At 43.8% G+C, this 26,400-nt stretch overlaps 2 protein-coding genes, 1 long non-coding RNA gene and 1 pseudogene across 3 annotated transcripts in view; 2 read left to right on the top strand and 2 right to left on the bottom strand.

Annotated features, from left to right (window-relative positions):
• LOC147017130 (unconventional myosin-If-like) overlaps positions 1-26,400 on the bottom strand; it is a 335,840-nt gene that overhangs the window by 8,980 nt on the left and 300,460 nt on the right. The gene's annotated exons all lie outside the window — the stretch shown is intronic.
• On the top strand, positions 4,756-7,404 carry LOC147017141 (uncharacterized). Its single transcript, XR_015049367.1, has 3 exons — positions 4,756-5,928; positions 6,721-6,802; positions 7,253-7,404. It is a non-coding gene; the product is annotated as an uncharacterized LOC147017141 (long non-coding RNA).
• On the top strand, positions 7,412-12,984 carry LOC147017140 (uncharacterized; annotated as a pseudogene).
• Positions 17,991-26,400, bottom strand: part of LOC147017139 (uncharacterized) — a 33,711-nt gene continuing 25,301 nt past the window's right edge. The window contains exons 7-8 of the mRNA XM_085847709.1: positions 19,432-19,596; positions 17,991-18,165 (exon numbers count right to left, since the gene is read on the bottom strand). The gene's annotated coding sequence lies outside the window, so the exon portion shown is untranslated. The remainder of the gene's footprint in view (positions 18,166-19,431; positions 19,597-26,400) is intronic.

Below are 26,400 nucleotides of genomic sequence, written 5' to 3'. Positions count from 1 at the left end.
CAAACTGAACCGAGCAAACATCGCCACAACGATTGATTTGTTAACAAACGTTTCCATGGTCACCCATTGTTCATTGTTCAACGGCTTTGGAAGAATCCGGTTGGTGACGATCATCGAACATTCCTCATGGTGATTGTCACTGGATAAAAATATTTTATAAAAAACGAACTTGTACGTTTTGTTGGGTGAGGGGAAAAAAACCTCCTTCACGTTTTATTTATTTCAGGTGTTTCTCTGCACACAGGTGTGCTCAGTCCTGATTTTGTAGAATTTGTGTTCGACTGACATCTCACCGACAACGTCGGCTCCCTCTTCCCACCCCTTCCTCCTCCCACCCCACCCCTTCCCCTCCTTCTTCCCACCACACCCCTTCCTCCTCCCACCCCACCCCTTCCCCTCCTTCTTCCCATCACACCCCTTCCTCCTCCCACCCCACCCCTTTCCCTCCCTCCCCACCCCTTCCCCTCCCTCCCCACCCCTTCCCCTCACTCCCCACCCCTTCCCCTCCCACCTCACCCCTTCCCCTCCCTCCTCCCACCACAACTCTTGAGGGACGAACTCATCGATATGGCTGAAATAATGTTACTATAGATATTTACCGTCATCGCCATGTCGTGCAACTCGTGTGTGTTTAGTTTCGTCTCCAAGTTTCTTGTTGTGCGTTTTCCAAGAGGCAGAAGCACTCAAGCAAGCACTCCATTGGAAATCGTTGATAAGGAACGGCTGGCTTGGCAAGCGCGAGCTAGCTGCTTGGTTACTGAGCACACCACTGGACATCTCGACAACATGCAGTACATTCAAAACATCGACAAAATAGTGGAGCAGCTGCAGGGGCCAGAAAAGAGGCTTATTTAGTGAGATACCCACACCAGCAGTACCACATTTTCTAATGTGGTTATTATTAACCACCCACTCTCCCTGTGCATGAAAACGAATGATGCCAGTCTGGGAAATGGTGGCATTCTGAGAAATAGGTTAATTAAGGTCGTTGACCCCTGAATTTGGCAATATTTACTAAAACGGCTGTAGTTTTTTCATTAACATGTTACAATACCTTGATATACATCAAACTGATCCTAAGACAATAGGCTATAACATGCAATAACAAAAAAACATGTGGCTGATAATTGTAAGTGCAGAACCAATTTTATTACAAATTTTGCCCTCAAAATCAAAATTTTCCCATTTTTAAAATACTTTTAGCATCACTCAGCACATGCATTATATAAAAGTATCAAATATCAAGCATTAAGAAGTTTCTCTCGGGTCTGCTGCAATTATTCGTATATAATATATTCTATTATCTTCAAGGTAAATCTTATTTTCATCACATTTTGTCCAAGATGTCTGAAAATACCTGAAAATAGTATTATTCAATACTCATATCAAATGACCATTAATTTCATATGAAATGTCTTTAAAATAATATATTGTTGGAAGGAATTATAATTGTTGATGAGTATATCAATAACACACAGGGATAGATCCAGAATTTTTGGAATGGGTAGGGGAGGGGGTTACAAATACCTATGTACTCACACCCCTCCCCCTTCCTCAATATCACTAAATACATATGCACTAAAAAAAGTGCCACCCCTAAACCCTAAACCAACCCTAAAACAATGCCCCTGACAAAGAATATTGGATTACTTAAGATGACCCCATATGCCACAATAATCCTGAGATGACCCCCACATTCCTGAGTAGGTCCCCACATGTGGCACTGCTATGAATAGCACTCTCATCAGCCATGAGTTTACAATGCATATGAAATAATGTCAGTCACACTTGAACAGATGTGATAGACGACACATACTGCAGCATGTTTTATGTGACACCCTCTTCTCTCTTAAAAAGTAAGTATGAAAATATTTGTTTCTATTTTTTTAAAATTATGAATAGTCTTGTGATGAAGATATATTACCATGCAGCAAATTTTCTGATGGAAAAATATGTGGTATACTGAATGTTTTGCCTTCAGGCTGTTGAGCTGGGGTTAAATTGTATGGTCATGAGAATGTGTCTAAAATGGAAGTCATTACTGCATAGATTTTATGTAAGGTACATGGTGTTGTGAAAAATAACCCCCCTAAAATAATAAAGTCCTACGAATAGGGTTTATCCCTCGGTCTAAAATACTTAGGAATTTACATTGAATTATTTTCAATTTAGTGGATTAAATAGACTTATTCTGCCAAACTATTGGTGACCAATATTTTTTACGTTTGCAGACAGATCCACATTTCGTCTTTGTGTACTCAAGATGACTTCAACAGCACTGAACAGTCTATTATTACAATATGGATGCAGAATTTGACACTGCTCCCATTGCAAAGAAAGCTAAGGGAGAAGATAATATTGACATTGATAAGTGTCTTTTCTGCACAAAAACCTTTTCATCAAAGGAACAGCCAGTCACTCCAGTTCTTAACAAACAACGGTCCTTATCTTGGTCCATGGTAGAGTCATCTGTGAAAGATGACCCTGAGTATCCCAACATGTACACCCGAGTTCTTCAAGCTGCAAAAGCTGAGGAAGATGATGACATGATAACCAGACTTCAAGGTGTAGCTGCATCAGATGATGGGGCACAGACTATTGTGGTGTGCAGCCCTGATACTGATGTGCTTGTCCTCTTAGTTCACCATAGACAAGCAATCAACACCAAAGAGATCTTTTTCTTGACTGATCGTGATGGCAGGCACACACAGCTTACCCGTTATATACCTATGCACACCATCTATGATACACTCACCACTGAACAGCAGACAATTCTTCTGTCAGTCTACTGCGTGACTGGTTGTGACACGGTAAGCTCTTTTTTCGGCCATGGAAAGCGCACTGCCTTTAGGATAATGATGCAGAAAGCCGACCAGTTCCAGCCTCTTGGTCTGCTGGGATCTGATGAGAAAAACATTTCAAAGGAGATAGAAATTGTAGCCACAGTTTGTTGGCTACATGTATGGAAAGACAAACTGCATGTCATTGAATGCCTGAGGTGTCAGAAGACTGGACAGAGGAACATCCAGGGAAAGAAACTACCACCAACAGAAGACGCATTCAGTCTGCATCTACTTCGCTCTGCTTATCAGCTGTTAATATGGAGACAAGCTGCTTACCCTTCTCCAACCTTACCTGATACAACAGCATATAGCTTCGAACACAGCCCAGGTGGCACTGGTCTCCAGCCTCAAATGATGAGACAATCGCCAGCTGCTCCAGAGTTGTTAAATGACCTTGTGTGTGACTGTCAACCCAATACCTGTGCAGTGGAGTGTTCTTGCTTGGAGAGTGGCCAACCATGCACATCAGCTTGCACCTGTGAAGCCTTGGTGGATGGAGGGGACAAATCATGTTCAAATCCCTTTACTCTCTCTGCATTTTCCAGTGATAATTCAGACTTAGATGCAGACCAGATATAAACATAATATGGAACAATAATGTTGACAGTTTCCTGGCATTTATCTAAGTAACTGATAATTTTGTTAGAAAGATTGCATTTGATGCCAAAAGTGGAGAGTTTGTACAAACAGCCATTATAGTCCTCAATATTTCTTTGAAATTCATTTTCAACAAAGTACATTGAAAAATTACCAATTAAAAAATATTCATAGTATATAAGAATTTTTACCCCCCCCCCCATCCCCCATTTACACAAATCCTGGAATCATCCTTGTGTGTTGTTGATAGACTCATCAACAAATATTATTCGTTGTGACAATGTAATATTTGAAACAATTTTTTCTCTTAATAAATATGAAATTAATCAAGTTAATGGTCATATGCCATGAGTACTCAATAATACCATTTTCAGGTATTTTCAGGCATCTTGGACAAAATGTGAAGAAAATGTGATTTACACTTAAGATAATACAATGTGTTATATATGAATAATTGCAGCAGACTGGAGAAACTTTTTAATGCTTAATATTTGATACTTTTGAATTATGCATGTGATGAGTGATGCTAAAAGTATATGAAAAATATGTAAATTTGGATTTTTGGGGCAATATTTGTAATAAAATTGGTTCTGTACTTACTATTTTCAGCCACATGTTCTTTTTTATTATTGCATGTTATTGCCGATTGTCTTAGGATCAGTTTGATGTATATCAAGGTATTGTAACATGGAAATTATAAAAACTATTGCCGTTTTAGTAAATATTGCCAAATTCAGTGGTCAACGACCTTAATTGACCTATTTCTCAGAATGCCACCAGTTCCCAGACTGGCATCAATGGTTTTCATGTACAGGGATAGAAGGTGGTCAATAATAACCACATTATAAAATGTGGTACTGCTGGTGTGGGTATCTCCCTCTTGTGGTGGCCTCTGCTGCTCCACTAAAAGGACATTTTTAACAAGGACAAATGTGTCCAAGAGCCGCGTCATTCCACCAGTCAATGAAGGTTTTGTCTTCACCAGAAGAAGAACAAGAAGAAGAAGAACAACGCGGAGCTCTCTTTGAGCCAATGTTCGCAACGCCACGCGGCTAAAAATTAGACTTTAAATATTAATCATAAGTATTTTCATTAACATGAAAACTTACCTTGTTCAGACCAACACATCCAAACTCAGCTTTATATATTAGATAAGGTGACAGTGACGCACGTCGCATGAACCTGCATTGTTTGCATATTTCTACTCTTCTTCTTCTTTCCCTCTCGTTGTAATCAGTAAATAAACTTTCTATCCTCCATCATATCATTTTTCCATGAGTTTTGGTGTGTTGTAAAAAGGCTCCAATTATTGGTGAATTCCTGCGAAAGGCAGAAAGTAACTGCGTTTCACGTCCCACAAAGTATTTTTTAATGAAATATCACCATTTTCATTCCTCCGCATAATGTGATAATTAACGTACCTTCATTGGGCGGTGTACACGAGACACCTTCCGGAATCGCTGTGGACAAGATACCTGGAGAGGAGGGAGGAACACTGCTGGTGTCTCAGGTGTGAGAGGTGTGGTGGTGTTGTACATTTATACCTGCAGCCCAGAGACATTTGGTTCGATGAACTCTGTACCAATATCTGACTGGAGAAGTGTGTCGGGAGTCACCTGAAATGAACGGAAATGGGAGTCTGCTGGGTACCACCCGCTGCATGTCGACCTGGGGGACCCCCCAAGGGCCAAAAAATGGGTGATAGATAGATGAGTGAGGTACCACTTAAATCCACCACCATTGTGTGTTCACTGCCACACCTTTATCAACAACACAAACGGCAGACATTTTTCCACCTGCAAAAGGCCCACCCCCCCCCCAAAGGGTCTATAAAATTGGGCCTGCATAGACGAGCGAGGTACAACTCAAAAATAATGCCAAATGAACAAGTTGAGTTTGTAGAGTACAAAATGGGTTACGCCAGACAAATAGTCCGCTGCACTACCGGAACCAGACAGCCCAAAAATGTACCCCCGAGACACTGCGGTCCAACTTGGCCAGCATAGATATTGTCGGTACCAGCCGAAACAAAGTTTTAATGATCTATCACACCTTGGGAAATATAAAATAACCTATTTATGTATATAAATGTTTAAGCATATGAGTGTATGCTTAAAACATTAAAATCAATAATGGTGTTTATTGTCAGGATCAATTTGTGCCATTATAGAATGTTTTATCTGTGGCATGGTGACAAATAGTTTGAAGAGACTTGTTCTGTTCGTTTGATTTATTACATTCAGTCTCGTGTATAAAATTGTAAGTATGAATTGTGGAACATTTGCAATATTTAATTACCTTTTATCACAGATCAAGAAGATAATTGCTACAATAATGTTAATTTTTTAGTGATTTATAAACTGATAATTTGTTATTTATGTTTGTTAGGTTTCCCTGCCTGAACCAAACTCGTAATTATTGAGTGGACGGGACGTGTACAGCATGGAACATTTGGTTTTGTTGAAGCTCTGAGGGATTTTCTCAACTTGTAAGTAAAACAAGATTGTCCGCAATTTCCTAGCAGAATTTATAATCTGTTTGGCCCATGTGACATATTTCATCCATTAAAGAACAATCTAATTTAGTTCATCAAATATAAACAAGCCAATTAAAAATAGTAGAACTGAAATTGAAGAATATTTGTCACTTACTTTATGTTAACACAATAATTTATTGCAGACTGTTACATGTACTTCTCAAGATACCTGTACCACATGATGACCTGATAGGCCACTGTTGTTCATATCTGCAGCAGAAAATCATTACCTTTGCAAGTCACTACAAAAATTTACCAGGTCAATTTACTGTGACGACATTTCTTCTCTGTAATTTATATTGAAAGGGGTTGTGAAAAAAATTACTTCGATGACCGAGGTTTTTAAAGTTTTCCACATTCAAATGGAGGAACAAGCTTTGAAGTGGAGGATTTTTAGTCCACATTTTTCTCCCATTAAATGCTCTTTAATGCAGTTCAGGCTAAATGTTATCCTGTGCAAATTAGCAAACCGAGCTAGTACTAGTAGTTATACAGAACAAGAATGTGTAGGAAGATTTACTTCTTCTTTATATTGAAAGCCCAAGTTAAATTTACGTAAAAGATGAATGTGTACAGTTATGTGGTTATCTGCCATGTGTGACATGGGCCAAAATGTGTCTCTGAACTGATACCAGGTTGCAATGTGCATGGAGGGTCCTACAAACTGTAATAATCAGTTACCATTCCAAGATTAAGTTGACTGAGTTTTTACCTGCCACAAATGTCGGTTCATGTTTCCTGCAGATAACAAGTCAAGAAGGTTCTGAATTCTACTGTTTATCCTGGAGAAATGGAGGACGAAATTCCAGGTTCTGGATCTCAAATGGTAAGCTCCAATGATATGCTGCAAAGGCCTATTTTTATACCAATTTGGCTCATCTCTCATTGCAAGATTTTCAAAGGAGTTCCAATGTATTTCTAATAACATGAGACTCGGCTTTTGTCGTTTAGGTTACATAATTGCGATGTCCCTAACAGTCAAGATCGGAAATGTTCAGATTACTAATAGGGCACTCATGTGAAATCCATGTTAAATTTTTAAAATTTTATATCAAAGAATTGTGAAACATTCGGTTGAACTACTTTGCTGCTTTGCTCAGAGGTTTCAAAACATCATTGTTTGTCATGTGTGATTAATTTCATTATTTTGCTGTTTTTCTTTTTTAAATGTACCCTTTTTCATCATATGCAATTGTATTTCTTGTTTCATATGTGCTGTATTCATTTAGGAGTGGCACTAAAATGTCTTAAATGTACAATGCATGTCGTGTTTCAGGAGACTGATACTGGGAGTGACAGAGACCGTGAGCCACATGATCAACCACAGGCCCTCTGCATCAAATGCAAAACTACTGGTGGGACCAACCTGAGAGAGTTTGATGATAAAATATGGGAGGCTGTCAAGAAAGCAGCTGCAGTAGGGCAACAACTAAAGACAGACAGATACAGAGATGTGGCAACAGAAGTCAATTTGCAACCGGACCGAGGTAGTGCATGTTATCATACAAAACCATGCCACAAAAATTCACTGCCGTTAAAAAAAGATCAGCTGGTCAGAGCACAGATTAACTTCCTGCTAAAAAGCCAGTGACAAGAGAATGAAGCTCTCTTCCACCAAGTGATTCAAAAGGTTTGCTAAAAGGATCATGCGTCTTCTGTCCAAAATGGAGGAAGACAGTAAAGAAAGTCGAGCCACTATCAGATTGTCAGACAAAAGATGGGTGTGAAAAAATAGTTGCAGCAGCCCCTTACAGTACCAATGAGCACATCAAATCATTAGTCAGTGGTTGTATTGATCTCATAGCAAAGGAGGCTCGGTATCACAAATCCTGTCATCGTGAATTCTTCAAGGTCGAGGGACCTCCTCTGCAGGCAGCACAGGCGACGAACAGACAGCTACACGCAAACACCTTCAGCACCATTGCCGCATTTATTGAAACAGGGTGATAGTAAATCGGCAGGCAATGTTTGTTTCATGGTTATTTGACTTGTACAAGGTGGAATATCTTGCCAATGGAGAAACAGAAGAGAACATCCAACTATTACAGCGCTTCTTCTCTCGATGCTCTGAATTCGCCTTCATTGCATCCATCAAGAATTGTGTTAAATCGCATCTCTGACCTAAAACTTTTAAAAACCACAGTTTGCCATGGATGCTCGCTTTCCATCAACCATTCTTTTTTTCCAAATTCAGTGCCAACTCACCCCCCTCACCCCTCACTCTCACTCTCAAAGCAACCATCCCACTCTTCTCCCTCCAAGCCTCCCTCTCACCTCTCACAAAAATCCCCACCCTCACCTTTCTCCCACCTTTCATCCCCCTCACTCTTCCTTCTCAAAGTTGCCCCCCTCTCATCCACCAACCTGCCTCCCTCCACTGCCCTCTCACCTCCATCTCTTCACTCCACCTCCTAAAATCCTCAACTGACATCTTCCTTGTCTCTTGTCCCCCTCTCCCCCAGCACCACAGAGCCTTTTCTCCTCCTCATTCGGCCCCCTCCCCTCGCTGTTCTGCAATACCCCACACTCCTTCAGCAACCCTCCTTACCTGCCCCCTCGTCCCTTGTCCTACCCTCCCCCTCCCCCTCCAACTCCTGCACCCAAAGCCTCCTCCCCTTCCTCTTCATTAAAAGTGTGGACCTCAAATATCCGGGGCCTTCGCTCAAACCTTTCAGATCTTTCCATACAGGTTGCCACTGACAAACCAGACATTATCTGCCTAACAGAAACTTTCCTCTCCCAAGACGTGTCTGACTCCCAAGTATCTCTCCCTGGCTACTCCCTCTTACGGTATGACAGACCTGAGCCTCGTCCTGGTGGAGGAGTTGCTCTCTTCATCAAAGACTCTATTCCTCACTCTCCATGCACTGCTCTCACTCCCCCACACCCCAGGAATACCTCTGGCTTCGGCTTCCCCTCCACTCCCACCTCATGTTTATATGTGTACTGTACCGTCCACCGAACAGTGATGACTCCATCTACATCTCACTATCCGAAAACATGGACCATCTTCTATCTTCTCATCCAAACTCTCTCTTCCTCTTATGTGGTGACTTCAATTGTCATCATGCCAGTTGGCTAGGTGTGGGTACCTCTCTCACCTGCCATGGCACCTCAGCAAAAGCTTTCTGCGACTCATTGGGACTGACTCAATCGGTCAACTTCCTGACCCGGATCTCAACCAATGGTACTCCATCTCTTCTGGATCTGATTTTGACAAATTTCCCTGACAATATCTGCTGCTCTTCCTTCGCTCCAATTGGTTCTTCTGACCACGTCCTTGTTAAAGTGGACATCTCTCTGGCTGTTATCAGAGAACCACCTCACCGCCGTCGAGTCTGGCATTTCACTCAAGCCGACTGGCAGGGTCTCCGAGCAGCCATCAAACTTACAGATTGGTCTCCTATCACTACTTTGTCAAACATCAACTCATCCTGGCAATTCTTTCAAAGAAACTTGCTCTCCCTCATGCACAGATTTATCCCCTCTCGTGTTCAGTTGTCTTACCCTTCCTCCCGCCCTTGGTTTACTGAAGCTTGTGGCGAGGCAGTTGTCCTGAAACAACTTGCCTTTGCCTCATGGAAAGCAAACCCAACTGAGGGCAATCTCAGTTCTTTCCACAAAGCTCGGAACAAGTGTGTATCTACCCTCAGGAGAGCCAGAAAACAACATCTTTCTCATCTCAAGTCTGAACTCTCAAACCTCTCTCCCTCCTCAAAATCCTGGTGGCGTTTAATCAAATCTGTTTCTGGTGTATGTTCCCCCTCCATCCCCTCCCTTACCTCAAATGGCCGCACTGCTGATTCCACACGTGATAAAGCTGAATGTCTAAACTCGGTGTTTGCAGCTAAATCTTGTGTCCTAAACCCATCACTATCTCTACCCACTTTACCCAGTCGCACCCAACTGTCCCTGGACTCTGTATCCTTTTCTCCTGACAAGGTGTAGAGCTTGCTTTCAAACCTCGAGTCAGATTCTGCAACCGGTCCAGACGGCATCAGCCCACGTGTCCTCAAAGCCTGCTCTTCTGCTCTTGCTCACCCTCTCTCTGTTCTATTCACCCTCTCATTTGCCCAAGGTCATCTGCCATCTGCTTGGAAATCTGCTAACATCACTGCCCTGCATAAAAAAGGTGCAAAAACAGATCCCTATAACTACAGACCAATCAGCCTTCTCCCAATCATCAGCAAGGTGATGGAATCCATCATCGCCTCAGATATGAAATCCTTCCTCTTCTCCAATGGCTTGATTTCCAATCATCAATTTGGTTTCAGACCAGGTCACTCTACCCTGGATATGCTGCTTCTGCTCTCCCATCAATGGATGGAGGTCCTCAATGCCAGACAGGAAATCCGAGCCGTATCCCTGGACATATCACGTGCTTTTGACACAGTCTGGCACCCTGCCCTACTCACCAAACTCTCTTCCCATGGTATTCAAGGCCATCTCCACTCATGGCTCGCAGACTTCCTCTCCTGTCGCAGTCAACGTGTGGCCCTAAATGGAGTTCTTTCATCCCCTCTTCCTGTGCAGGCTGGAGTTCCTCAAGGTAGCGTTCTGGGCCCTGTTCTTTTTCTGGTTTTCATCAATGATCTCTCGGACTCTCTGGAAAATCCTCTATTTCTCTTTGCCGACGACTCCACCCTCTGCCGTACCATCTGTCATCCCTCAGACCGGCAAGCAGCAGCTTCTTCACTCACTGCAGATCTGGATAAAATCACAAACTGGTCCAACACGTGGAACATGTCTTTCAATCCAGACAAATCTCACACTCTCGCTATGTCTCTTCGAAAGGACCGTTTACAAAACCCCCCCATCCACTTTCTCAACAATCCTCTGGAAGAAGTCTTTTCTTTCAAGCTTCAGGGTCTCACTATCTGCCATGACCTTTCCTGGGAAAGTCACATTTCCAACCTCGCCTCAAAAGCCAGTCGCCGACTGGGAATCCTCCGTCGTGCTAAGTCCTTCCTCGGCCCTCTTGAGCTCCTGACCACTTACAAAGCTTTTGTCCGTAGCCTGATGGAGTACTGCTCTCCCCTCTGGGCTGGTGCTCCTGCCTCCCACCTTTCTCGGCTTCACGCTGTCGAAACCAGGGCATTTAAGATCATCGGCATCTCCCGCAATGAAGCTGAGTCTTTGGGCCTCTCACTCAATCACCGCAGGTTGGTCGGTGGTCTTTCTGTCTTCTACCGACTCCTCTCCAGCCTTGCCCCCTGCTCTCTCTGCGATTTGTCCCCACCACATTTCCACAGGGCGCTCAAGGTCCGCCAGCAACCCCCTTCTGGTAAAACTACCAAAATCACGAATCACTGCTCATCTTCACTCTTTCATTCCTCTTTTTTCCCGCCTTTGGAATAAACTTCCTCACTCTATTCTTTCCCATTCTTCCCTCCAGGCTTTCAAAACAGCTGTTCACCACCACCTCTTATCTTCCCCCATCCAAATCCTCGATCTTTTCTACCCCCGATAATCCACCCAAGCCCACTTCCTTCAATTCCCCTGCTTTCCTTCCTGAAAGTCCCCGAAATGTCCATCTTCTCTTCGCCATGTTCCCCGTCCCATCCCCATCCCTCTCCCTTCCACAGTTCACCTAATGTGTCTGTTCCCCAATGTTTTGTCCCTTCCACTCCCGCCCCTCTTGTCTCATGCCTCCTTGCTGTGAGTTGTGTGTTAGCTCTCATACGAGCCTCGACCAAGGTATACAAAAAACAAAACAAAAAAAAAACATTGATAGCTATAAAACACAGGCTTTGACAAGAAAAATACAGGAGAAATTTGGTGATAAAATATCCGTCACACTGTTCAACTACTGTAGAGGGAATTTCCTGTAAAGTTCGGCTTTATCGGAGGATGACGGAAAAGCAAACCTGAAGAATGAGAAAGAGAAGCACCAAACCACTATGAGGAAGGCAGCTCTTCACCGAAGAAATGCCTCTGGGGATGGGGATGCCTCAATGGAGATCTGGGGATTCTGGGGATGCTGGGGATGAAAAGGATGAAATTCTGGGGATGCCTCAATGGAGATCACCAACTCCTACATCTGTTGAGTCCCTGAAGACCTGCTCAACAGATCTCACTGAGGAACTGCTGTTGTTTTTCAGGACCCTACTCTGTGGGCTTCGTAAATCTACTGGTGATGCGAACAAGGATAATGTGGACAAAAAAGTCATGGCAATGTCATCCGACGCAGTGTTTGAGTGGTACCTCGCTCGTCTATGCCAGCCCAATTTTTTAGGCCCTTTCTGGAGCGTCTGGCGGGCCTTTTGCAGTGGGAAAAATGTCTGCCATTTGTGTTGTTGATATAGGCGTGGCAGTGAGCACACCATGGTGGTGGATTTAAGTGGCACCTCACTCATTTATGTTCGCCTGGTGTTGGCTCAGTGGCTCGGGTGGCGGCTTGGGATCCTCGACTCCTCAGTTCAAGCCCTGTTGGCCACTGAATTAATACACCAGGGGGTTGACTCAGCCTGTCATCCGTCTGAGGTCGACAAAATGAGTACCAGTGTACTGGTAAGGGGGAGACTGCATCAGTGGCATAGCTGCGTCCCAACCAATGATGCAACCAGCAGACACAGGCTGCACTTGATAGAGAGAGAGAGACTCATCCAACAGCGAGTGAAGAAGAGGCAATGAAGTGAAGCCAACGAAGAGCAGAGAAGAGGGTGAACGGCTCTGCGCTCTCCCTTTTCTTATCCCAGGACGAAGGGTGGGGTCATGACCCGAAAGCGACGTGCTATGACCCGAATCCCGCTCCTCTATTGGGTAGAAGCAGCCCGAACCATGCCCTGACAGTTTCTGGCCCCAGAACCTGTCTCAGTAGCCCATCCGGTTTGATACGGTTCGGAGCTCATGAATCAACATAGGGAATACTCCTCGAGCCAGCACCCTGGCCCTGAACGTGCTCCGAGTGCAGTCCAATGCTGAATCGCAACAGAGTTTCCCTGCCACTCACGAGCCCCCCTCAAAAGCCAAAATGCACACCCGGACCCCCCTCATTTGCCAAAATGCACACCCGGGCCCCGTACTAAACTCCTGGATCACCCTTCCCGCCACACCTCCTCAGCGCCCAACTTGCCATGGTCTGACGACTGGACGAGGGTCATATCAATTCCGTGTGCCGACCCGGGACATCCCCTGCAAGATGCGGTCGAGCAACTCACGTCTGTTGCTCGGCCCCACATCGCCCGGTCCCGAGGACAGTCCGAACCATGCGGTACTCCTCTGTATAGTGGCGAATTGTGGCGATGCAGTGGTACGAGGGGGTACGGGAATATTTTTCTCATGTGCGGGAGGCCTTTGTAGTTGAAGTGGTGAGATTTGGTGATCGATGTGCGAAGCAAGGTGAGATGCCGGTTGAAAATTGGCACGCAGATTTGGATGAAATAATGGTGCACGATGTGGTGTGGTGTGGTGTGTGGTGTTTCATGGAGGGAGTGTGGTGGTTCCAAGCCACGGGAGGCATCGTGGTGTGCTTATTCAATCGCATTTTGAATGGCGTGTGTTCTTGCTTGCTTGTTTTGTACCATGGCCAAAAGGAAAGGGTTGGAGTAGAAATCAGAATAGGAGATAGTTACGAGCTCATAGACCTAACCATAAAACCCACACAATGCACTTCCTCCCGTTAATCCACGAGACATGAGGGCAGGTTTAAGTGCACGAAGACGAACGAAATAACTGCCTGGGGATCACTGCATGTTGGGTGCCATTGCCTTTGAGGCATGTGGTTTTGCAGAACCGCAACAATATATGAGTCGTGACATTGGACATCACCACATTAATGAGAACTAAACCTTGTTTGTTTGCTGTTATTACTTATTCCATCGAATATTTCAGTAACTCGCAGAGCTGGGCCATGTATTTCTCCACAAAATCGAAGCAAACACATGACTGTTTCTTCTGATGTTTTCAAAAATCAATTATAAAACAATATTATCTCTATTTTGAAGATTTTCAAACACAAGGCCTTGTACGCAATGAACAATTGACTCGTTTGTTCACATGACCACTCTGCTCATGATGACACGAGGATCAGCAATTGTACAGTTTATTTCATTGCAAGTAAGATAAAGAGTATTTATTTGGTTATCAGTAAAATATGCCGAGGCGCACAACAAAGCTGCCAACAGGGAGAAAAAGAGAAGAACGTTCGTGAGAGCAGAAGAAATGCAGAAGCTGAAGAAGAACAGGTCCGAAAGAACAAAGAACAAGGAGGGAGGGGAGAGAGAGAAGGGACGGAGGGGAGAGAGAGAAGGGAGGGAGAGAGAGACGAGAGAGAGCATTTTATACCAAGATGACCATCAAAATTTTTCCTACTGATCGGATGTGGCGTTTTGCATGTGCAAATATGACGTCATAACGAAGGCACCTATGATGTCAGAAAAAAATCACACTCATTCCCCATGAGGAGTACTTGCTACGTGCCAAGTTTCAATTTGTTTATTGGTGCGGTTTCAGATAGAGGTCCAAAGTTATTCCGGTTTTCCAATGTGGCTGCCACACTTCATGACCTATGACGTCATAATTATCACTAAAACATTCCATGTGAGTCGTCGCACCAATCGTGAAAATTTCGTTTCAATCCGACAAGTGGTTGTGGAGAAAAAAACACAAACGTTCTGTGCAATCAAACAAACAGACCCAAATGCAAGACCCTCTCCTTCCGTGAGGGTCACAAGAAAAAGAGCAATGATAGATTGCAGACCCTCGCCAGGACTTCTTTTGAGTGGTGTATTTTTTATAGGTTTCAGGGTAAATGCAATATGGCTGCCACACCACGTGACTTGTGATGTCATAATTATCATTAAGATATGCTACATGAGTTGTCGTGCCAAAGTTGAAAATTTTTGTCTCAATCCGACGAGCAGTTGCAGAGAAAAACACGAAAGTTCTGTGTGGACAAACAAACAAACAGACAGACAGACAGACAGAGAGACAGACAAACAATCGGACCGAAATGCAATACCCTCTCTTCTGGTGACGGGAATAAACGATCATTTTATTACTCACTGCGTTTTGTTGGCGACATCCACTGCCCAGGAAGACCACCGAGGAAAAGGGGTGAAGACCCACCCCATTGGGATAGTCGAGGGGAAGAGTCTCGTTGCGAACATAGTTTTAACAGCATGGTATGGAACTATATGTCTGCTTTTTTCTTCAGAATTGTTGTTCTTCTTCTTCGGCAAGTGGTGAACGAAACAAATGGAACCAAAGGAATTGTTTTCCCAAATAAATCGATTATCAGGTTTGCATCTATTTCAAGAAAATCAATGATTATCTTTCCAGGGGGGGGTTGAGAAGGAGGGAAGGGGTGGGGCGAGAGGAAGCAGGTGAAGAAGTGGGACAAGGACGGTGAAGAAGTGGGACGACGAGGTGAAGAAGTGGGACGAGGCGGGTGAAGAGGTGGGACGAGGCGGGTGAAGAGGTGGGACGAGGCAGGTGAAGAGGTGGGACGAGGCAGGTGAAGAAGTGGGGCGAGGCAGGTGAAGAAGTGGGGCGAGGCAGGTGAAGAGGTGGGATGAGATAGGGAGAGGGGTGGGAGCGGAGACCTGGCATTGTCCACCAAAGCGGGGTACCTTTCCTTGTTCATTCATAATTTTGCGAAAATTGAATTCCTTCTCAGAGGCGACAAAGCTAGATGTCTATTGTTCATAAAGTCATCTGACATACTGTGGAAAGCATGAATAGAATGGAGCTCTGGAGAGCTTTTGATGCTTGAGTACGTGAGGTTATTGTTGGTGTTGTCCACATTGAGTACAAGCATGTGAAACTGGATCACTTCGCCAAAGGCACAGCAAAAAAAAAACAAAAATGCGTATCATGCATCATATTAAAATTATCTGCTTTATTCACAGGAAACCCTCAAATATCGCGGGTTTTGACCAATCATGGGAAACCCATTGTGTTGTTGCAGTACTGTATTTCATTTCGGTAAATCACGTTTTTTGAGCTGAGGCGAGTCATTGTCTGCACGAGTGTGTAAGATTACCTCCAGTTACGAACCTTTTGCTGTTTCTCACGCACCGTTAATTGTCCTCATCAGAACAGCATACGGGAATGAAGCTCTGTTCAATAAAGAATCATCATCGAACAGAAAATGACATTTGGAGATCTTGCAATGCGAGATCTACTCGATCTCAGAGACACACATTACATAATAATTGTACCCAAACGTAAAACAATGGACAAAATTAGTTGTATCAAAAGGCAGAGAAAGGTTATGACATTGCACAAAAAATCTAGAGATGTGAGATAGGTTGGTTAGAGGTGAAAGTATGTCATCTGTGGGCTGTCATAACAGGATCAATGAATCGATTGTGCATTGGAAGTGAGGCAAATATCCGTGCATGTGTTCCCACTCCGCAAAGCTCAAATGACTCGTTCCATTCCCGAGAAGCTTTTATTGAAAGGATGTAAAAAGCGCTTAATGTTTGGATTGAGGAACAAAACAAAACAAAAAAACATGGACCGGTGTACGGGAGAAACCATTCTGTATTTACCCCTTTGAGTGGACCTGTGTACAGGAGAAACCATTCTGGATTTACCCCTTTGAATGGACCGGTGATGGGGGGGGGGGAATCATTGCAGAATTACCAACGTTTCCATGAGGCACCTGGGACTGAAGGCTGCAGTTCAACCATGGCAGAACATGATGCTGCTAAAAACTACCCACTGCAGGTCATGGAACAAATTGAGACAGGGATTTATGCCGGAGCAGGTTTTTAACACCAGAAAGACAAGATTATTTTGAAAGAGGATGCCATCTCGTACCTTCCTGTCCAAGCAGGAAAGATCTGCTTTGGATCAAGGTGGTGAAGGATCGTCTTGCCCTTCTTCGATGTTTCACAATTTAACAATGAGGGTACCAAGTTTGTCTCACAACCACTAAAAATTCAAACTCAATATTTTTATATTTTTATTTCTCCAAATCCAACATTGTTAATTACAGTAATTAAATCCAAATTTTTGGAGCATCTGAATGGATATTTCTTATAATACCCCAAGGATCTTAGGAGAGTATTTTTTAACTACAACAGTCATAAATAGAATTCAACTATAACCACAAAATAACACGATCAAACTTCAGTGGTTTCCATATGTTCCACAAGTATTATTCCAATACTGGAATTATGATTCAGTCTACAAATGAAGTATATTTGTAGAAATATCAATAAAAGACTGAACTAAGTTTCAAATATCCAGAAAAATACCCCAGAAAGGGGCGTGCCCTCTCGTCTCCCCCCCCCCCCGCGCCTCGCAGGGGCCGAGAGAATCTTTCTTGGCACAGGGTCCAGGGAGATTCATTCCCCCAAAATCAGGCCCCCACCTTTTTTCACTTTTGACCTCTGGCTGGAATCGCACTTCCCCCAAACCAAAGCACGGGAAAAGCAGGCGGGAAAATCCGCGCACCAACGGAACTCCTCTGGTTTCCTTCACTTCGTAGAGACGTTTTACATGAGCGGAGAGGGCCGTGGTTTGGCGTGTGGAGAAGGGAATCGACAGTTGGCGTAGCGGGGAAGGTGGTTCGGTGATCGTGGTTGTTGAGATTTGAGGCGTTCGTGGTTGTTGTGGTTTTGAAGCGATCATGGTTGTTGTGGTTTGAGGCGATTGTGGTTGTTGTGGTTTGAGGCGATCGTGGTTGTTGTGGTTTGAGGCGATCGTGGTTGTTGTGGTTTGAGGCGATCGTGGTTGTTGTGGTTCAAAATAACAATAGGAAAAGAAAAACACTATCTCAAAGGATCACAGACAGCCATGTAACACGAAAAAACCCATTAAACAACGTTGGGGAAATCTAACTGTACACGGACTTATCGATCGAACTGAACTACGGACCTCAATGGTGTCCTGTGAATTTCCACAGCCGTAACAATATGTTTACCCTCACCCAACTCCCTTGATGATTTGTAAAAAAAATTACAAGATAAAGGTCTTGTTTTTGGTTATTTTATTTCCATGTTTATTTCAATGTTCACATGCTTTATATATATATTTTACATGTTTATTTCAATTGTGATGTGTTTATTTCTGGCTGACGCTGATCTTCCTCTGAGTTTTTTTTTTTCGAAGCCCAGGAACCAATCACCCTCTTTTTCCATTGGATCTTGGTTTCCATTATCGCGGCATATTTCCAGGAGCAGAACCTCGATGATATTTGAGGATTTTTCTTGATATGATAAGGTGTCTATTCCAAACCTAAGGAAACAAAGTAATGAGAGGTACGTTGAGCAGTCCAGCCCATCTGCTGTTTACCAACGGATTCATTGGAGCCTCGACACATTCTCCGTACAATTACCATCTCTTTCGACTCCATCCTTTGATTCTCGCAGGACAAAGGAGGACTTGCAATGGATTACAATGCACAAAGCAGCTCCAATACTTTCTGTTTACGAGTCATTTCACACATTGCACACCTCCATCATCCTGTGCAAAATGGTGTTCAGAGCAGATCACGGTTCCACAGTCATCAGGCGACCCCTGAACAAATGCTGTGCCAATGACCTCCCTTGTAAGATGTTCATGACTCAAGCCATTATCCTATGGAGCTTCACAAACCTTTCCAAATTTATTTTCTGACCGCAAATCTTCAGCAATTGTCACTTCTTTGTTACATTCAGTAACACTTCTTCAGATTGAGACTACGTGAATCGCAGTTTCTTGTGGAGACATCGGCAACAATGGAGAGCGACATGTTATCACAGGAGATTGAAGGTTCATGATTGATGTCTGTGTTGTAAACAAGGTATTCACCAACAAAACCCTCACCAGAACACTAAGGCCAAATTTTTACCCAAGACAATGTCAAAAGTTCCAATGAGTATCAACTCTTCACTTCACCTGTGCAAGGTGTAAGCCACTTCAGGCTATAATATATCAGAGAACTCCTTTCTCAACTTCCAATGCTGAAAATACCAAACTTGATGTAAAGGTGGATGGAACGTGGATTGCAAAGTCGATGTCAGTCATGTCGAATATTTTAATGATAATTATGACATCATAGATCACATTGCATGGCAGTCATATTGGAAAAACGGATAAACTTTGGACCTGTCATTCTCTGAAACCGTACCAAGGAAAAAATTGAAACTTGGCACTCAGCAAGTATTCCTCATGGTGAATGACGTCATAAAAAATGACGTTAACCGGGTCATAAAAAATGACGTCATAATTTCATATGTATAATGCCACATCCGATCAGTTTGAATTTTTTGAGGTCATGTGCACGTAAAACGATCCACAGAAATAAAATTCATGACATCATCGGTCACGTGATTGGGCAGCCAGAAATATACATATATATATATATATATATATATATATATATATATATATATATATATATATATATATATATATATATATATGGTGTGTGCATTCCTCCAAGATATTCTTGTAGCACACAGCACATATATACTGTACCATGTGCAGTTGGAAATATTCCAGTGTAATACAGAAACTTACTGTGAAATGTCGAGTCGTGCCTTTGTGTTCTTATAAAATTTAAACTTTCTCCATGTTCATGTTGCAGTTCATTGCTTTTAAAGATGAGAATTGCTCAATGGCGTTTTCCCGCATGCGCTGATCCTGGATGAATTTATTGCTGGCATCTTCAATCTGTTGAAATTCCTGCAGGAATACATGAGAGAGAATGGTGAAAGGGCAAAGATAATATAAATGTTCATAGTATCTGGCCATAAAAACTTTATCACTGTATGGTTCATAACCCTATGCACTCAAAGACAAATGAAGGGTTAAGCAAATGGTTCATTTCTGTCTGTCCTTCCATCTGTCACCACCGTCAACTTATGATTGAGGAACAACTAATTGAAATTGAATTTTATATTTGAATCCAAATTGGAACACAGATCGGAAAACAAACCTGCTGTTGAAATGGACTTCGTCTCTGAATTTTTTCTGATCGCACAAAGAGGAGTGAGATAATATTTTCACTCTGTCTGCCTGTCTGGCAGTCAAACAAAATTGAAAATCACGACAAACAAAACAAGTAGTTTTTTTGGACATCACAAAGCGCAAATACAACAGGTATGAATAACTAATGTAACGTGTTAGATATGGTGCATCGACATTGCCCCCTGCAAGTTAGACACAGTGCCAACGGCAGTAAATTCCAGAAAGAATTAATTTATATGACTTTTACAATCTTTATTTTATTTAAATTGAATTGTATACTATATAAATTGAAAGGCAAAAGGTTTGAAGGTGAATATCGGAAAGACGAAGGTGATGGCAAGTGGTAAAGCATGTGGTGAGGTGGAAAGGACTGGGAAGTGGCCGTGTGCTGTGTGCAGGAAGGGTGTCGGAGTGAACTCCATTCAGTGTACAATGTATGCTGAATGGGTTCATCGAAAATGTAGTGGGGTGAGAGGGTCATTAACCAGTGTGGCAGCTACGTTCAAGTGTAAGGTGTGCATCGAGGGAGCAGCAGATGAAGGAATTGTTGAGTTGGATCTTGGAGATGGTGTGAAGTTGGAAGGGGTGAAAACATTTTGCTATCTCGGAGACATGCTGAATGGAGAAGGTGGATCAGACTCTTCGATGGTTGCTCGAGTGAGATGTGCATGGAAGAAGTTTCGAGAACTGAGTGGCGTGCTGACGAAGAGGGGAGTGTCATTGAAGCTGAAGGGAAAGGTGTATGCTACATGTATGAGGAGTACGATGATTTATGGGAGTGAGACATGGGTACTGAACATGGAGCAGCAACAAAGGATGGAAAGGGTGGAAATGCGAATGGTTCGGTGGATGTGTGGAGTATCGTTGAGAGAGAGGAAGACAAATGATGACCTGCGGAAGATGATGGGAATAGAGTCTGTGATGGATGTTGTGAAGAGAAACAGGTTGAGATGGTTGGGTCATGTGTTGAGAAAGGATGAAAGTGACTGGGTGAGAGGAGTGTTGGAAATGAGTGTAGTCGGAAGTAGAGGACGGGGAAGACCGAGAAAAACTTGGCTAAATGTGGTGGAAGAGGAAATGTGGGCAAGGGGATTAAGAAGGGGAGATACAGAAAACAGTGTAAAGTGGAGAAGATTGTCATGGGGCCCACAAGGCTAACCCCTGCTTTAGCGGGGAAAATGGCTTTCAAATGCTTGTGTGTGTGTGTGTGTGTGTGTGTGTGTGTGTGTGTGTGTGTGTGTGTGTGTGTGTGTGTGTGTGTGTGTGTGTGTGTGTGTGTGTGTGTGTGTGTGTGTGTGTGTGTGTGTGTGTGAATTGTATACTTCAACACCGCAGAACCCAAATCACCATCTTGTCACTTTCGAAACCCTCCCATTTGGTAGCACTTGGACATGTTCAACATGGTGGTGTACAAGACTGCTTCGAAATTTACAAAAACAGCACGACACTTCCGGAATTTTTCAATGATCTTCGAAATCTTTATTTTATTCATATTGAAGTAGATATGGGACTTGAATACTGCATGGGGGTATCATGTTCTATGAATTCACCAGTTGAAAGAGTAACATCATCATTTAATGATTGCATATTCGTTTAGGATTGAATGTTTAACTCGGTCTGCTTATTGCATCTTTATGAATGTATGGTGGGGCATGTTATGTCGTGCACTTGTGCGTCAGGACAACGATTTTATCAGGGAAGGGAACACAATGGCATACTCTTTGTAAAATAGAAAGTTATTCAAACTCCACCAGCAAGCAAACACAAACACATGCGATAGCTGACTTCACCTCGCCTTCAACATCTTCACCTCGCCCACCCCCCCCCCCACCACCCCTCTCTGATTGACGTAAGGATTGATTTAAGATCTGCCTTCAAAGGGCACACCAGGATGGAAGTTTATGGTCGGGTGGGAAATTGAACACAGACTAGAAAAAAAAACAAAATCAAAGGCTTTGCAATCCGATGGGATGTGCCATACTCTGTATTACAGACCATTGGTTCGACACTTCTTCGCCTGGGATCATACTTGGTGGTTTGCCTTCCCTCTCAAAGTTGCATTCAGAGTAGGAATTTGGAAAATTTTCATGGAGTCTGTGATGGCTCGGCTACTCTTCACAAAGGACATTGTGAGATCTTTAACATCCACCAACTACTGCCGGCAGAGGGGACGCTCACTTTAACATCCATTTGAAGGAAGGGCACACAGATCGATGAATCACCCTGCCTGTCAAACACCGAGATCGAGAGAGGCACAAAGCACCTCTCCCTTTATTTGGGATGGTTTCTCTGTATTGACAGTTAATGGCTGGGTCGAGATTCAAACCCAGGCTTTACAGCTTACATGCAAGTGTACGTGTTTCATGGCCATCCTGTCAGCCCATTGCTTTGCTCTATCAATGCAACACTAAGAAAATTCTTCACTGTTGTTTCCTTCTCCATACTCTTATCACCTCACACTTTTACAATCAATAATTTTCTCTTGATTTTCAAAGATCACCATATTTTTCATATTAATAGGCTTTGATCCAATGTCATGTAATTTTAAGATTGTGGTTGTTGGTCGAGGTTATATTTAGTGTTTACCTTGCATATAAATTCAAATATCATCCAACTTCCTGACCCGAATTTCAACCAACGGTACTCCAACTCTTCTGGATCTGATTTTGACAAATTCGCCTGAAAATATCTGCTGTTCTTTCTCCGCTCTAAGCGGTTCTTCTGACCACATGCTTGTCAAAGAAAACATCTCTCTGGTGGTTATTAGAGAACCACGTCAGCACCATCGAGTCTGGTATTTCACTCAGGCTGACCGGCAGGGTCCCCAAGCAGCCATCAAACTTCGAGACTGGTCTCCCATTTCGACTTTCTCCGACATCAACTCATCCTGGGAATTATTTCAAAGAAATTTACTCTTTTGCCGACACAGAGTTATCCCCTCTCGGCTGCAGTTATCCTTCCCTTCCTCACACCCATGGTTCACTGAAGCTTGTGGTGAGGCAGTTGTCCTGAAACAACTTGCCTTTGTCTTATGGAAAGCAAACCCAACTGAGGGTAATTGGAGTTCCTTTCATAAAGCTCGGAACAAGTGTATGTCCACCTTCAGGAGAGCCAGAAAACAACATATTTCGAATCTCAAGTCTGTCTGAACTCTCAAACCTCTCACTCCTCCAAATCCTGGTGGCGTCAAATCAAATTCTGCTTCTGGTGTATGTTCCCCCTCCATCCCCTCACTTAAATCAAACAGCCGCACTGCTGACACCGCACGTGATAAGGCTGAATGCCGAAAGTCGGTGTTTGCATCTAAATATTGTGTCCGAAACCCATCGGTTTCTGTGCACACCAAACCCAATCGCATCCAACTGTCCTTGGACTCTGTGTCCTTTTCTTCTGACAAAGTGGAGAGTTTGCTGCCAAACCTCAACTCAGATTCTGCAACTGGTCCAGACGGCATCAGCCCACGTGTCCTAAAAACCTCCTCCTCTGCTCTTGCTCACCCTCTCTCTGTTCGATTCACCCTTTCATTTTCTCAAAGTCATCTGCAATCTGCTTGGAAATCAGCAAACATTACTGCCCTGCATAAAAAGGTGCAAAAACACATCCCTGCAACTACAGACCAATCAGCCAGTCTCTCCTGGGAAAGCCACCTTTCCAATCTGGCCACCAAAACCAGTTGCAAGTGTGGGGGAAAAATTTATATTCATGTATTTTAAATTGTAACAAATGGAGTTTCAGAAATGTAACTTTTATGCTGCAAATTGAATTGGCTGTCATTTCTGGCCAAAAGACTTTTGCCCTAAATGATAAGAAATGTGTTGTTCTGGAGCAAAGTGACCGAGCTGATAAATGAACCTTTGCTTTGAAAATGTACGAAGTGGCTTTTTGTCTAAAGGACACGTCTACAGTCTGGGTGAATATCCCCCAACCTCTCTCTCATGGAAGTATAAAATGCTTTGAAAGGCACATTGTTCTCAGTGCAAGCACGTGAGGAAGTATAGTTTCCCAGTGGCTTGTACTCCTTGGAACTGACCAAGTACCAAGTTAGAATAAAACTCTCTGATGTAATGCAGAAGTGAATTGAATCGGGTTGGTCTAACTGTTAACTAAAGTAAGAATAAATAAAATAGAACCAAATAATATTGCAATCAATGGGGATTTTTAAGTTCATTGTACAAGGGTGAGAAGTGTATGGTGTATTATGAGGAAATAAATTGTTTCACAAGGAAGGACTTGTGTGGACATCAGCTTTATCAGTGTCGATAGGGTTTTTGTAGGATTTTATAATCAAATCAGACAAACGTTAAACTCTGTCTGAAGTCAAATAGGATTCCACAATCGGCCAGCTAGAATCCTTCAGGAGGACAATGATCACAACAAGGTGGGTTTAAAAAATCCACATCACCAACTGGGAATCTTCCGTCGTGCAAAGTCCTACCGGAGCTCCTGGCCACAGACAAAGCATTCGTCCGCAGTCTGATGGAGTACTGCTCTCCCCTCTGGGCTGGTGCTCCTGCCTCTCACCTTTCTCGGCTTCATGCTGTGGAAACCACGGCATTGAGGATCAAAGGCATCTTCCGCGATGAGGCTGAGTCTTTGGGCCTCTCACTCTCTCAACGCAGGCAGTTCAGTGGTCTTTCTGTCTTCTTCAGTCTCCTCTCTGGTCTCACCTCCTACTGCTCTGTCTGCGATATATCCCCACAATATTTCCGCAGGGCCCCCAAAGTCTGCCAACAACCCCCTTCTGGGAAAACAACCTAAATCATGAATCACTGCTCACCTTCACTCTTTCATTCCTCTTTTTCTCTGCCTTTGGAATAAACTTCCACACTCTCTTCAATCCCATTCTTCCCTCCAGGCCTTCAAAACAGCTGTTCACCACCACCTCTTATCTTTCCCCATCCAAAACCTCCATCTTTTATATCCCTGTTAATCCACCCCAAATCCACCTCCTTCAAATTCCCTGCTTTCCTTCCTGAAAGTCCCTGTAATGTCCATCTTGTTTTCCCCGTGTACCCCACCCCATTCCTCTCCCTTCCACAGATCTCCTGATGTCTCTGTTCCCCACCGTTTTGTCCTTCCCTCTCCCGCCCCTCTTGTCTCATGCCCCCCTTGCTGTGCGATGTGCGTTACCTCTCATACGAGCCTCGATAATGTTTACAAAAAAATAGAAATGTATATTGGGTCATTGCGAATGGATGCTGTGGTTTTTTTTCTCTTACTTTCTTGTTTCTCCAGCTGTTTCTTCAGCTTCTGTCTCTTTTCTTGAAGATAAAAGCAATGTGTCGTCAGTGTCAGCTGGTCATTCATTGTCTGCAAATCGTTTATGGTATAATGTTGGGGAAGCATTGGGTTTAAAAGCCAAATATATCGACATCTATCAATATATATATATATATATATATATATATATATATATATATATATATATATATATATATATATATATATATATATATATATATATATATATATATATACATATATATTGTTGCGGTTTTCGCGCCCGCCGGCGTGCGACGGCCACAACACTCGAATCGCGGCACGTCGCCCACCGGACGGACAATCCAGTCGTGACCCTCTCGGACTAACGCCGGGAACCAGTCACGGGTGGACCTTCCGGTCTCACCGCGATCGAGCCAATCAGCCCCGCGTGGGATAGGGTTGCTCGCCAAATTCGAACTACCTAAGTACCCACGCGGAGGGTAAGACCGGGCGATCGCACCTCGCCGCAGGTCGACTTCGGACACGGGCCACTTAGCGACCCGTTCCGTACTATCAGAATAACCGAGCGGTGTTATCGTCGACCTCGACGGTTCGATTAATTATCGGGCGTATTCAGCCCACTACCAACCCTTTACGTGAAGCAAGATGGGGATTCAATGGAGGAAAAGACGAAGCGAAGCGGGAGAACAGTTCAACAATAAAGCACATTTATTCGCGGCACACGGGAAGCACACAAATACAATTCCACCAAATGCACACAAAAAAAAGAAAACACACTTCCATTTACACAAAAAGCAAACATAAAAGTGAAAACACAGTGCAGAGCTAATACCGACTACCGAGCACACGGCAACACTTATACAATTCTACTTCACAGACGGCGCCGACAACACATACCCAAAACCAAGGAAAAGAAATACCCCCAAGGATGGGGCAGGCCTGAGGCCGAGACCGGGTCGGGCCTACCCGTCTGGTGATGAGACGCGGAGCGGCGATGGCCCCGCAACCCGCGGGCCTCGTGGACAGTGCCTGGCAGGGGGTGGGAACGGGGCCCCCTTGGTCGCACTATCTCAGCGCGGGGGGAAACAGGAGGGGGTTGCTGATGCTCGGGGTATAGAGGATCTTTATTATATGCGACGAGCGTCTCCACCTCGGCCAGGTCGCGCTGTCGGCCTCCCTCGGGTGCAGCTTCCTGCACGACGCGAGCACCCCCTCGTCTGGTGTCGCCGCCTTTCCACAGCTCCGTCCCCTCCGTTCCGACTCCAACGCACACGACGAGCAGCTCCACCGCCCGCG

Source organism: Eptatretus burgeri, chromosome 11 (genome assembly GCF_056783735.1).
Source record: "Eptatretus burgeri isolate ZD-2024b chromosome 11, Ebu_testis_v1, whole genome shotgun sequence".
Taxonomy (NCBI): Eukaryota; Metazoa; Chordata; class Myxini; order Myxiniformes; family Myxinidae; genus Eptatretus; species Eptatretus burgeri.
The sequence above is the reverse complement of the archived record's forward strand: the minus strand, read 5'-3'. Positions and strand labels throughout refer to the sequence as shown.